Raw genomic sequence first — 13,063 nt, 5'->3', positions numbered from 1 at the left:
CGTAGTACATGTAAAGAGGCCTTTTCTTGTGATTTAAAAATGTTTTCCCCTAATCAAGACTCTTCATTTTTATTTTCAAGGACCAGAGGTGGCCTACGATGTATGCAACCGTGCCTTCATTGTCCTGCAAGTAGGTCCTGTGATAACAGAATCACATTCTGGAACCTGGAGTCCAGGTCCTCTCTTCTTCACAGCACTGCCTGGTTTGAGGTGGTGGAAAGAGCCTGCATGAGAGGGAAACCATGGCTCGTCATGGATTTGTCAGTGGACCTGAAGCCCAAGAACATGGACCACCGTGTCCTTTGTAGGTGCTGCAGAAATTCAGCTCTGGCGAACACACACGAGCAGTGTTGTTCTTTGGTCTTAGGACACCAGCGATATTGGTTAGTGAACTGAAAACGGACAGATGCTGAGCCTTATTTCCTTATTTCCTGTACTGTTTTTAACGTCATACATCCGGAACCACTTGCTGCAGTCTTTGTGGGGCTGTTTTGTTGACGGTCTTTGTTGTTCATCAAGGTTGGCCAGAAACCTTTGCACAAAATGAATCACGGTGTTCCTCACAGGGCTCACCTTGGTTTATAAGCCTCTGGGGTTCCCTAACCACCTACAGTTGCGCCACATTGTTTGGGACAAACTTTAGGAAATGTCTAACCTTTTTTGGCATCTCTTCTCATATTTTCATTTCAACTCAAGACACAGCTGCTTGGTGGGATTTCCCTCCAGTGCAAGAGGGATGGGAGTAACCGTGCAGATGCTGATCCTTCTCCCTCCTGCCCCGCACCCTTTGTCCAGCTGGCACTTAACACACAGACTGTCTTCATGTGAGCACATGTGAAAGATCCCTATCGAGCCCATTCTATTCACATGGAAGCACGTCCCAGGGAAAAAATGTATCATGCTACTTGGCAGTGAGACTCTCACACAGGGGTCCTTAGCAAAGGGGGACATTCCAGAATTTGTTATTTCCCTTTTGGCAAATGACATGCAACTCTGCAGAGAGCAGTGTGCTTCTGTAAAGCAAACCCGAAATAGTCTGCAGCTCTAACTGCTCACCTAACTAAGTAGGTCTTTTTCACTGCAGATGAAAGGAGAAGGCTCTCAGCTCCCTGACGAGTCTGAGTTGTTAAAATCAGAGAAGTCGAAATGTCTTAGCTGCGGCTGCTTTGCCAAATAACCATCCTGAAAATACTGGTCATCCTGGAATTAGATTTTATTACCAAGGGTCACTAAGTGTCAGCAGGGAGAAGCCCGGGTGTCAGATCACCCCAACTTCCCCTCACCCCCATTAGTCCCGGGTCTCCAAGTTCCGCTGAAAGATAGTAGTGGCTTTCACACTATTACATAAAAGAGGTTGTGCCCTCTGAGCCCCGCTCCCCAGAAAGCATCTCACGGCCTTTGATCCACTCAGATAACTTCCACCTTCTCTGGTCAGGACACTCCTCTGGGAGCTTAAATCCACCAATGATGTCACAGTCCACCCAGTTACCTCTTAGTCCAGAAACCCAGGGTGATCCTTGGTCCTACCCTTCTCTCACACCTAACACTGGATTTTTTTTTTTAACTAGACTATTTTTTAGAACAGATTTAGGTTCACAGAAAAAAATGACAGGTTTAGAGGTTTCTCTTGGATGCACAATCTCACACATTATCAAGAACCTGCTCCCATACCCCAAGTGGTGGTACGTTTGTAATAATGGATGGACCTCCATGGACACATCAAAATCACCCACAACCCAAGGTTTACATTAGGGCTCACACTTTGTGTTGTACATTCTATGGGTTTGGACAAATGGACAAACAATGATCTGTATCTACAATTATGATACGGAACAGGGTATTTGCATTTGCATTTGCACTGCCCCAAAAATCCTCTGTGCTGCATCTATTCATCCCTCCCTCTCCCCAATTTCTGGCAGCCACTGATCTTTTTACTGTCCTCATTGTTTTGCTTTTTCCAGAATGCCCAAGTTGGAATCATACTGTACATAGCCTTTTCTTATTGACTCCTTTCATGTACTACTGTGCATTTAAAGTTCCATCATGTCTGTTCATGGCGTGATAGCTCAGGGATTTTTTTTTAGCACTGATTACCCTTCCATTGTGTGGATGGACCACAGTTTATTTATCCATTCAACCTACTGATCCTCCTCTCCTGTCCACACCCTGCCACTGTCTAAACACCTTTCTGAGATACCTATCTGGTTGTGTGCCTATTCTACAAATCTGGTTCTTCCACTCCCCGAGGGACTTCTTGAGGGAAAAGCAGTGCTGTGTATCTTGAATTCCTCAGCTTCCAGCCCATGGCTCTGAGCAGGTCCTCAGATGTCAGTGGGGAAAGGGTCCCACAGCTCCTCTCCTTGACCCCACCTCGAGACTGGGAATCAGCAGAAGGTCCTTCGGAAGAATACTTTATAGACAGTGAACTTGTGGGAGACGGCACCCCAAAAGACGCTTAAGGGAAATGAAGCAGTTTCAGAAGCTGGCTAAAGAATTACAGCATTATTTCTGTACTGTCCCCGCAGATACATTTGCACAAACAAGACACAGAAACAAGAAACTTTCTCATTGTTTAAGGTTTCTTCTTCATATCCCACCACTAGCTACAATTTTTTACAGAACTAAACAGAACCTTAAAAAAGGCAGAAAAGGGAGCCACGAGATGATTCGCTAAATCAGCAGGCACCTTAATAAGTTTTTAAGCTAATTCTGGCACTGAATAAATAAGCAACAGAGAGAAATAGTTAAGGATAAACTATGAAAATGGTTCATAAATAGATTGATGGTATTATGTATTTTTCTTTGGTGATACTAATTTTTAACAATAAAACCAGTGCCTGAAAGATATGTGTTTTCCCATTAGAAAACATGATTTTTAAAAAAATTATGGTAAATATATAACATAAAATTTGTCATTTTAACCATTTTTAAGCATGCAGTTCAGCGGCATTAAGTGCATCCACACTGCTGTGTGGCCATCCCCACCATCCATCTCCAGAACTTTCTGTCTTCCCAAACTGAAACTGTGTCCCTGCTAAACACTAACTTTCCCCTCCCCCAGCCCCTGGCAATCTCTATCTGACATTCTGTCTCTAGAAGCTTGACTAATTGAGGTACCCCATAAATAGAATCATACAATTTTTGCCCTTTCGTGTCTGTCTTATTTCACTTATGTCCTTAAGATTCATCCATCTTGTAGCAAATGTCAGAATTCCCTTCCTTGTTAAGGCTGAAGAACATTCTGTTGTATGGATAGACCACACTTTGCTTATCCATTCATCTATCGACACTCAGGTGGGATTTCATCTTTCGGTTCTTATGAATGATGCCGCTGTGAACATGGGTGTACAGAGATCTGCTTGGGTCTCTGCTAGAACACAGGATTGTTTAGTAAAGAAAAATATAAGCAATAATGAAAGAGAGCCTTCTGGTAATGCCTGGTTGCCTCTGTGAAGTCAGAAAATGGACTCTCTAAAGCATAGGGTATGGCTGTTCTGATTGCTACTAACGTAGACCAGTGGTGCTTTCTTAAAAAGCTATAAAAACTGTATTTTACACGCCTGCCAATGCACAGGATTACTCAGGATGAAAATCGCGTATGACAAATGCCAGTCAATGCAAGTAATCAAGTAATTCCAGCCGGAATAAAAGTTGCCTTTCATCCCTGCAGGCCAATTAGCTCAACAGGGTCTTCACCCAACTCCCTGGCGGCCAGCCTTCCTCCCACACTCCCCAGGCTCCCTTTCCAAGCTCCCTGCCAGGCTCTCCTCATTCCATCATCTAAGTTTTTCCCTTATTCACTCACTCCTCCTGCCAAACGCACTTAATCCTTCTTCCTTCGCAGACTGCAGTTGTAACGGGAAAGGGTTGTGGAGTTGTCTATGCGCCTTCCGTGCCCTTTCACAAATGCTGTGGTTGTGGATCGTAAATTCCAAGGGGGCAGGGAGGGCGCTGGTTTGATCTGCTCTGAGCTGGGGAGTTGCCCGTGGGTCCTGCTCCTCTACAAGCAGGGAATGGACAGGGACATCCCAGAGCAGGTCCCGGCCCCCCACCCTTTGCTGCACCTGTCCCATCAGAGGTCAGCACCTCATCAGCATAAAGAGCCCCAAAGGTCCTCTCACCAGGGGGTCACATCACAGATTTCCAGGTGTTGTCTTTTTGCTTTTTTCACAGCAATACCCCTGGCTCCAGACATTCTTGGCTATTCTCACAGCTTCATCACTTTCAGTGCCAAACAATAGCCTCCTTTCTAGGTGGTCAAGAGTCCTGTTTAACATTAGAGCTCCAGAGTTCATTCACTAAGTCTCTCCTTTCCTGGCTCAGGGCGGCCTCAGGCCAGAACATCTGCACGGAGGAGGGGCCTGTGATCTCTCCTCTTCCTATTTCTTAGTCCCCCTCCTCCCCAACTTGCAAATCAGGGTGCTTTGGTTTCCTTGCAATCCTTATGCGCCACCCCCCAAAACTCCTTTCAGGCTTTTCCAGAAGTGGTAGTAGTAGGCATCCATGTCTTGTTCCCACATTATTTTATTTCCTGTGACTTCGTCAAACGTTTTCTTTGTGTAACTGAAGAAATCGTACAAATGTTACTGGGAGCTGTAAGAAATTCTGCTCACATGAGGGACTTGCAGGGACTTAGGGTTTAAACAGCACAGGGAATGCAGTCAATAATATTGCAACAACTTCGGATGGTGACAGATGGTAACCAGACTTATTGCAGTGACCATTTTGCAATGTATATAAATACCAAGTCACTAGGTGACACACCTGAAGCTAATACAATATTTATGTCAATTATTCTTCAATTAAAAAAATAAATTAAGAAAGTGCATGATAAGAATCATCCATACACATCCTAACTGATAATTAGCTTCTATTGTGTTATTTTTAAAGGAGAAGACAAGACAGTGGAATCGCCTCGTGTGAGTGTGTTCCATGCTATGAATTTAAGTACATGTATAGATTCACGCAGCCTTATGCACAGAATAATCCCATCATCCATGCCCCACCAACTGCCCTTCTACATTCGTCTCTACCTCCACCCCACCCCCTGGTAATCACAAAGTTTTGTCCTTTTGAGAATCACTGAATCTCACAATATAGATTCATTGTGAGAGATCGGACTTTTTGAGAAGGTTGTAGAAATGGAACCATACATTTTTAAAACTGGTCTCCTTCACTCCAACATAATGTTTTGAGATTCATGTAAGTCTTTGCATGTATTAACAATGTATTCCTTTTTATTATTATGGAGTTGTATTCCACTGTATAAATGTACCACCGTTTGTTGAAGAATGTTTGTGTTGTTTCCAGTTTGGGGTGATTACGAACTGAGCTGCTGTGAATATTCGTGTCCAGGTTTCTGTGTAAACACACATTTTTATTTCTTTAGGAATTTCATACCCAGCAATGGGATCACTTAACTTTCTTAGAAGCTGCCAAAATGTCATCCAAAGTGGCTGTACCATTTTACAATCCCACAAGCAATGCTTAGAGTTCTAGTTGCTCTGTATCCTCATGAGGCATTGATGTTGTAAGTATTCTTTAATTCTAGCCTTCCTGGCAGGTTAAATTCCCTGCCCTCTTGGAATTTGCTATCTAAGACAACATTGGTATGAAGGGGCACATGAGACTTATAGACAGCAACTGTGGTTTTAATTTGCATTTCCCTAATATCTAATGATGTTGAACATCTTTTTATGTGATTATTTGTCATCACATATTCTCTTTTGTAAAATGTTCAAGTCTTTGCCTGTGTTTTATTTGACTTCCTTACTGTTGAAGTGGAGAATTCTTTACAGATTCTGGATGAAAGTTCTTTACTGGAAATGTGGCATGTAAATATTATCTCTCAATAAAGAGCTTGTTTTTACCAGACAGCTGGTCTCACTTTTTAAGTTAATTTTTGAATAAAGCCTGAGGAGGAAGATCCCTTTGCTGCATATGGACATCCAATTGTTCTAATTCCATTTGTTGAAAAAGGCTTCTTGATTTGAAATTTCCATTGAACTGCTTTTCTACCATTGTCAAAAATTTGCTTGGTCATATTTATGTGGATCCATTTCTAAACTCTATTCCCTTCCATTGATCTGTGCGTTTATTCCTTTGCCAATATATATTGTTATGATTACTATTGTTCTACAATAAGTCATGAAATTTTAAATTTGTCTTCACTATTTTAATTCTTTTGTCTTTCCATATAAATTTTAAAATTAGATCTGCAAAGTAATCCTGCTTGGATCTTATTTGGAATTGTATTAAATCTGGAAATCATTTTGGGAAGAATTAACATATTTGCTATTTTGAATCTTCAAATGTTGTTTTTCACAGATATCATTTATCAAGTTAAGATGCATTTTTAAAATCATCAATGGATTCTGATTTTATCAAAGGCTTTTCTCTTACATGTATTGATATGGTCATATGGTTTATCTCATTTGATCTCTTAATGCAGTAAATCAGAAGTATAGATATGCAAATATCAAAAAATCTTTGAATTCCTCTGAATCCAATTTGATCATAGCTTATTATCTTTTTTATGCACAGTCAAATTTAGTTTGTTAATATTTTATTAGAACTTTTCATCTGTAATCATGGGTAAAATAAGTCTCTCATTTTCCTTTAATAAACTGCTTTTTTCTGGTGTGGGCATCAAAATTATAGTGGCCGCATAGAATGATTTGAAGAGCACTTCCTATGGAGGAGTTTGTATAGGATTGGAATGATCTGTTTCTTGAAAATTTAGAAGACTTGTGTAAAATCTTCTGGACCTGATGTTCTCTTGTGTGAAGATTTTTAATTATACCTAACTTTCTGTAGTAGTTACAGGACTGTTTGGGTTTTCTATTTCTTATAGACTTCTATTTCTTCTTGAGTCACATGTAGTAAAAGTTTCTAATAGCTCCTCTATCTACTTCATGTCCTCTTTTTCATTTGTAATATTATCTATTTTTAACTGCTTCCTCTTTTCTTTAAGTAATCTCCCAGAAGTTTAAAAGACCAACATTTAGCTTGATCAGTCTTCTTATTGCTTTGTTTTCAATTTGGTAATATATAGTCTCTTTTTCATTATCTCCTTTTTTAGACTTTATGAAGCTCTTTGTTCTTTTTCTAACTTCTTAAATTGGAAACTTAGTTCACTAATGTGATATTGATATGTCTTCTTTTTAAAAGATACAAGACTGGGCAGCCCGGGTGGCTCAGCGGTTTAGTGCCTGCCTTCAGCCCAGGGTGTGATCCTGGAGAGCTGGGATCAAGTCCCACATCAGGCTTCCTGCATGGAGCCTGCTTCTCCCTCTGCCTGTGTCTCTGCCTCTCTTTCTCTCTGTGTCTCTTATGAATAAATAAATAAAATCTTTAAAAAAAATAAAGGATGCAAGACTATTTAAAGCTATAAATATATAAATATTTATACAAATATATGATATAAATATAAAGTCTCTGAAAGGATCTTGTTCACACTACCTGCAACCTTACCGGGATAAATCCCACTCAGTTATGCTATATAATTGTTTTTATATATTGCTAGTTTCCACTGGCTGTTCTTTTGAGGATTTTTGTGTTAATATACTATCAGGCATATTGGTCAATAGTTTTCTTGTGCTCTCTGTCTAGTTTTGGTATCAGAATAATACTGCTTTCATAGAATGATATTGGAAGTATCTCCTGCTCTTCTATTTTTTGGAAGAGCCATGAAGGATTGGTATTAACTCTTCTTTTAATGTATGGTTGAGTTCACCAGTCAAGGTAACTGAGCCTAGGCTTTTCTTTGTGGAAAGTTTTTAAATTACTAATTCAGGGGGGATTCCTGGGTGGCTCAGCAGTTTAGCACCTGCCTTTGGCCCAGGGCACGATCCTGGAGTCCCGGGATCGAGTTCCGCATCGGGCTCCCGGCATGGAGCCTGCTTCTCCCTCTGCCTGTGTCTCTGCCTCTCTCTGCCTTTCTGTCTATCATGACTAAATAAATAAAATCTTTTAAAAATATAAATTACTAATTCAATCTCTCTTTACTTGTTATTGGTAGATTCAGATCATTCTCACTGGTTTCTGTCTACCTAAGAATTTATCCATTCAATCCAGTTTATCTAATTTGTTGGCATACAATTATTTATAGGATTTCCTTATCATCATCATAAAAGAGTGGTGTCTCCTCTTTTATTCTTGATTTGAATAATTTTTATCATCGCTCTTTATATCTTGGTCAGTACAGCCAAAGATTTATTTTACTGATCTTCCCACAGAAGCAACTTCTGGCTTTGTTATTTTTCTCTATGGTTATTTAATTATTCTTTTTAATGTTTTACTCTCAATTATTTCCATTCTCCTGCTTGCTTCAGATTTTTCTTTTTCTTATCTCTGAAGGTGGAATCTCAGGTTATGGATTGAGATCCTTCTTCCTTTTTAATATGGGCATTTATCACTATTAATTTCTCTCCAGTCACTACTTTAATTGCATCTCATAAATTTTGGCATATTGTGTTTTGTTTTAATTCATCTCAATGTATATTCTAACTTTAGCCAATTGGCCAATGTATTTCTTCTTTGGCCAATTGATTACTAAGGAGTTTGTTGATTTTATTAATTTTTTAAAAGATTTTATTTATTTATTTGACAGACAGAGAGAGAGCAAAAGAGCACAAGCAGGGGGAGTGGAAGAAGGAGAAGGAGAAGCAGAGTCCCTGCTAGGCAGGGAGCCTGATGCAGGGCTCCATCACAGGACCCCAGGATCATGACCTGAGCCCAAGCCAGACCCTTAACTGAGTGAACCACCAAGTGCCCCTAAGGAGTTTGTTGTTTAATTTCCAAATATTTGTGAGTTTCCCAAACTATTTTTACTTATTGATTTTTTTACTTCATTCCACTATGATCAGATAACATACTTCATATGCTTTCAGTCCTTTTAAATGTACTGTGGCTTGTTTTGTGTCTAAGATGTTATATCTTGGAGAGGGTTCCACATGTAATTGAGAAGAATATGTTTTCTTTGTTGTTAGAGACAGTGTTCTTCTACATGTCTGCTCAGTGTAGTTGGTTTTTGGTGATGTTCAAGTCTTATATTTCTTTATTGATCATGTAGTTGTTCATCCATTATTGAAAGTGGAGGATATAAGTCTTCAGCTATTACTATTGAATTGTCTGTTTCTCCCTTCAATTTTGTCAGTTTTTACTTCATGTATTTTAGGGCTCAGTTGTTAGGTACACATGCATTTACAGTGGTAACATCTTCATGATCATTTACCTTCTTATCACAGCCCTGGCCTGTGACATGAACTCCTGACCTATTTATCTGTGTCCAGAAAGATAACTAATAGGCATCGCAAACCTAACGTGTCAAAAACTGAGCTCCTAATATTCCCTAACTATTCCTTCTGCACACTTCTCAAGCTCAGTTAATAGCAACTTCATTCTTTGCATTGCTTAGGCTAAATTTCTTGGTGTCATCTTTGAATTATGTCTCTTACCCCCAAATTTAATCCATCATCAAATCCTGTTGGCTGTACCTCCACATATATCCAAGATTCAGTCACTTACCATTGCCCTACTGTCACCCCAAGCTCCATCCATACCTCTACCTGTAGCAACCTAACTCTTCACCCCGCCCCCATCTTGCCAGTTCATTCTCAAGAACAGATAAATATTTCTCTGCTCAAGACCCTCAATGGATTTCCATCTTGCTTACATTAAAAACTAAAGCCTTACCTTATTCTACATGATGTGCTCTTAATCACTTCTCTGATCCCATTTCTTAATTCTCCTTCCCTTATTCTCTTTATGGTGGCTCCTCTGGCCTCTTTCTGTTCTTTGGATATACCAGACACATCTCCATCTAAGGATCTTTGCACTTGCTGCTCCCACTCATGAGTACATGGGGTTTTTTTCCATTTTGTCATTGCCATATCCAGTGTCTAGATTAGTGCTTAGAACATGGAAGACACCTGATAAATATTGTGGAGTAAATGAGTAGATGCATGGACTCCTCACTCAGCCTGGATTTGGTCTTGCCCTGATTTTACTCCTATGGACATCTAGATCATCAGTCTTGGGCAATGATGATCCAAAGGCAATGACTGGGGCAAGAGCAGTGAGCTTACATGGGTTTTCCCTTCACCTATTCTCCCCTGGCCAACACCAGCCACCCTCTGTGGCTATAACCACACTCAACCTATTCCACTCCCACACCAGCCACGGGTCTCCCAGGGAATTTGCATTTGCTTATTTGTTGTTGTTTTGATTCCATGTTTCTCTCTATAATCCAAGGTTCATTAAAGGAAAGAGTACCCAAAGTCCATGCTCAGCCTCCACATTAGCAGAAACTGGAAACTCCTCTTCCACTTGTTAGCTGGTGTTTCAGGAACTTACAGTTGTGGAACAGGAGATGGAAAAGAAGTGAGAAACAGTGCTACAGACTGTGCATTGCAAAACTCCGTAGGGTGACTTTCACATGCATATGGCAGCCTCTTGAGGATGCTTATGATTTGACACTGAAGTTCTCTATGTATGGCATATTTCAAATGCTGATTTCGTTTATTAAGAGAAGCGTTTATGAGCTCTTCAGAGATAACATTCCCAGGGCTCTTACCTACAACTTACTTGATTATCTGATGCTTCCTCTGACTGTCTGCACTTTGTGCTCTGCCCTTGCTCTGGGATTACCCTACTTTTGGGTAGATTCTCATTCAAGATGATCCAGTCTGGTTCCCTCCTGCAGGATCCACATCTGGCCCACAGGAAACTCTGGAAGCAGATCATTTCCATTCCAGCCACTTCCTCTAGTCTGCTTAGGGCAGCCAGTGCTGTAGGGATTGAGCCATAAGCTTTTCCAGCATGAATCAGACACTTACATCAGTAGACTCATGACAAGCTTTCCAAGTGGCTCCAGGTCTGTCAGGCACCACCTCTTCTCCTCAGTGGGGAAGGGAGAACAAATATGCAGCACTCAAACAACTTACTCTAAAGAACTTCTCATCAACTCCCTCTTCAATCTCTCTGAACATCTTTGGCTTTGCCTGTGGAGGTGAGAAAGGAGGAGGTTAATCTCGGTAGGGACTACTTTGGACACCTCCTGTGCAAGTCCTTGGCTGCAGTGGCCCCCACACCAGGGTGTTAGAATATCTGGACCTATTGCATTGTTCTCATCTTATAGGTTTATGTCACAACTGCAAAGACTATAGAAGAGTCACATTTGACATCTGATTACACACATAAAATAAGACAGTTATCAACAAAAGGAAGGTGGGAAAGAAAGGCTGAGCATTTCTACTGATGTGAGCAACCTGAAAAGGAAGCCTGTGACTAAGTCAAAACTCACCATGCAGAAACACAGACCCCAAAGTGTTCATCTGGGGCACTGCAGAGTTAGACTTTCCAGACGGGTGTTTGATTGGGGTTTGTTCATTTCCCAAGAGACTCCTCCACTAGTAGTACCTGACACATGGGGGAAGCTGAATAATGACAGCCCCCAACAAAAAAGGCATCCACATCCTAATCTCTGAAACCTATGATATGTCACCTTATATAGTAAAGGGGACTTTGCAGGTATGATTAAGGGAAGAAACTTGGAGAAGGGAGAAGGGACTATGAGCCAAGGGAGCACAAGGTGCCTCCAAAAGCTGGAAAAGGCAAAGATGTGGATTTTCCCCAGAAGCTCTCAGAAGAAACCATCCTGCTGACACCTTCATTGTAGACTTCTGACCTGAAACCTGTAGGAGAATGAATTGCTCCTGTTTTAAGTCACTAAGTTTTTGTTAACTAGTTACAGTAGCCACAGGAAGCTAATACACACGATTTTTACTGACCTGAAGGTAGGAATATTCTCAAGACATCTCAGGCAGTTAGAGAATGGGCCGTACCGATAGGACACCCCTTGCATGTGGGTGCTGAATGCAAGTGGGTGTTCAGCTGTGTCCTACAGATTTCCAGCATACTCAGAAACCTGAGCATTGAGCCCTGAGCACAGCAGGCTCACTTAAGGATGAGTTCCTCACGTTCATAAAACCAGGCTCCAATTTCTTTTGTTTCTTTTTAGAACACAATGAATAATGACACTTGAATTGTGAGCGACAACAACTGTTTACAGTTTGAAAACCTGCAAAATAACCCACGAACAGATTGCGTCTCTGAACTCAATGCTTCATTTATCTTGCCTGCATTCACCCAACGGGAAACAAATGTTTTAAAGGGGAATAAAACTTTGTTCAGTGTTCCTGGTAGCATGTAACAACTGAACCCCATCTGTTCAATAAAAGCTTTAATTGGAAACTCATTGTCTTTACTTGTATTGAGGGAGTTCTCAAATCCACCAGATGGAAATGTCGCCCTATGCCTTGGGTCTTAGCACACTAGGATTACAAAACACGGACACAGCTCCCCTTTGTATTTAGTATTGTGGCACAATCCCCCACTCTGCTCAGTACTATAAATCTGCCTACCCCATGGTGCCCCCAGTTGCTTTTCAACATCTCTGATGGAGTGACCTAGGGCCCCCACTGTCCACTGGCTGCAGGCAGCACCCCAGACCCCTCAGCTCCAGCACCTGCTGCCCATAGAATCCCTCAGCAAACCCCTGCCCATCACGAAGACACCGAGGTCTCCTCCAGGAGCTGATGTTGGGGGCTCAGGTGCCAGGGTGCCACTGGCCTTGGGGAGCAGGCAGGAGAGTGGCTTCCACCCTGATCTGCAGCAGCATCTACAGAAAAGCAGTACCCCCAGTCTAGCCCTTGTTCCACTCCACACAGGCGCTCACACCCCATCTCACCACATCCCTCTACAGACATCTCATGCTCAGGGTCTGAAGGAAGTGCAGCAGGGATGAGATCCTCCTGCTGCCCATCTTCCCTGAGGTGCCCCTGGCTCCTTCATAGCCCATTACCCTCTGGAAAGTGCACAGAAGTCCCCTCACATCTTCCCTGGACAGCCCCTCCCAAGCACACAAGCACACTGGGTAGGCAAACTTGGATCACATCAGTGGCCCTCGACCCAGGAGCCTTGGGAGCCTCAGGAATCTTGACGCTCAGGCTGCATCCCAGACCTGTCACACCAGAACCACTAGAAACCCTCAGGGACATGA

The sequence above is a fragment of the Canis lupus genome, chromosome 1 (assembly GCF_011100685.1).
Source record: "Canis lupus familiaris isolate Mischka breed German Shepherd chromosome 1, alternate assembly UU_Cfam_GSD_1.0, whole genome shotgun sequence".
Taxonomy (NCBI): Eukaryota; Metazoa; Chordata; class Mammalia; order Carnivora; family Canidae; genus Canis; species Canis lupus.
Note: the sequence above shows the minus strand (reverse complement) of the source record.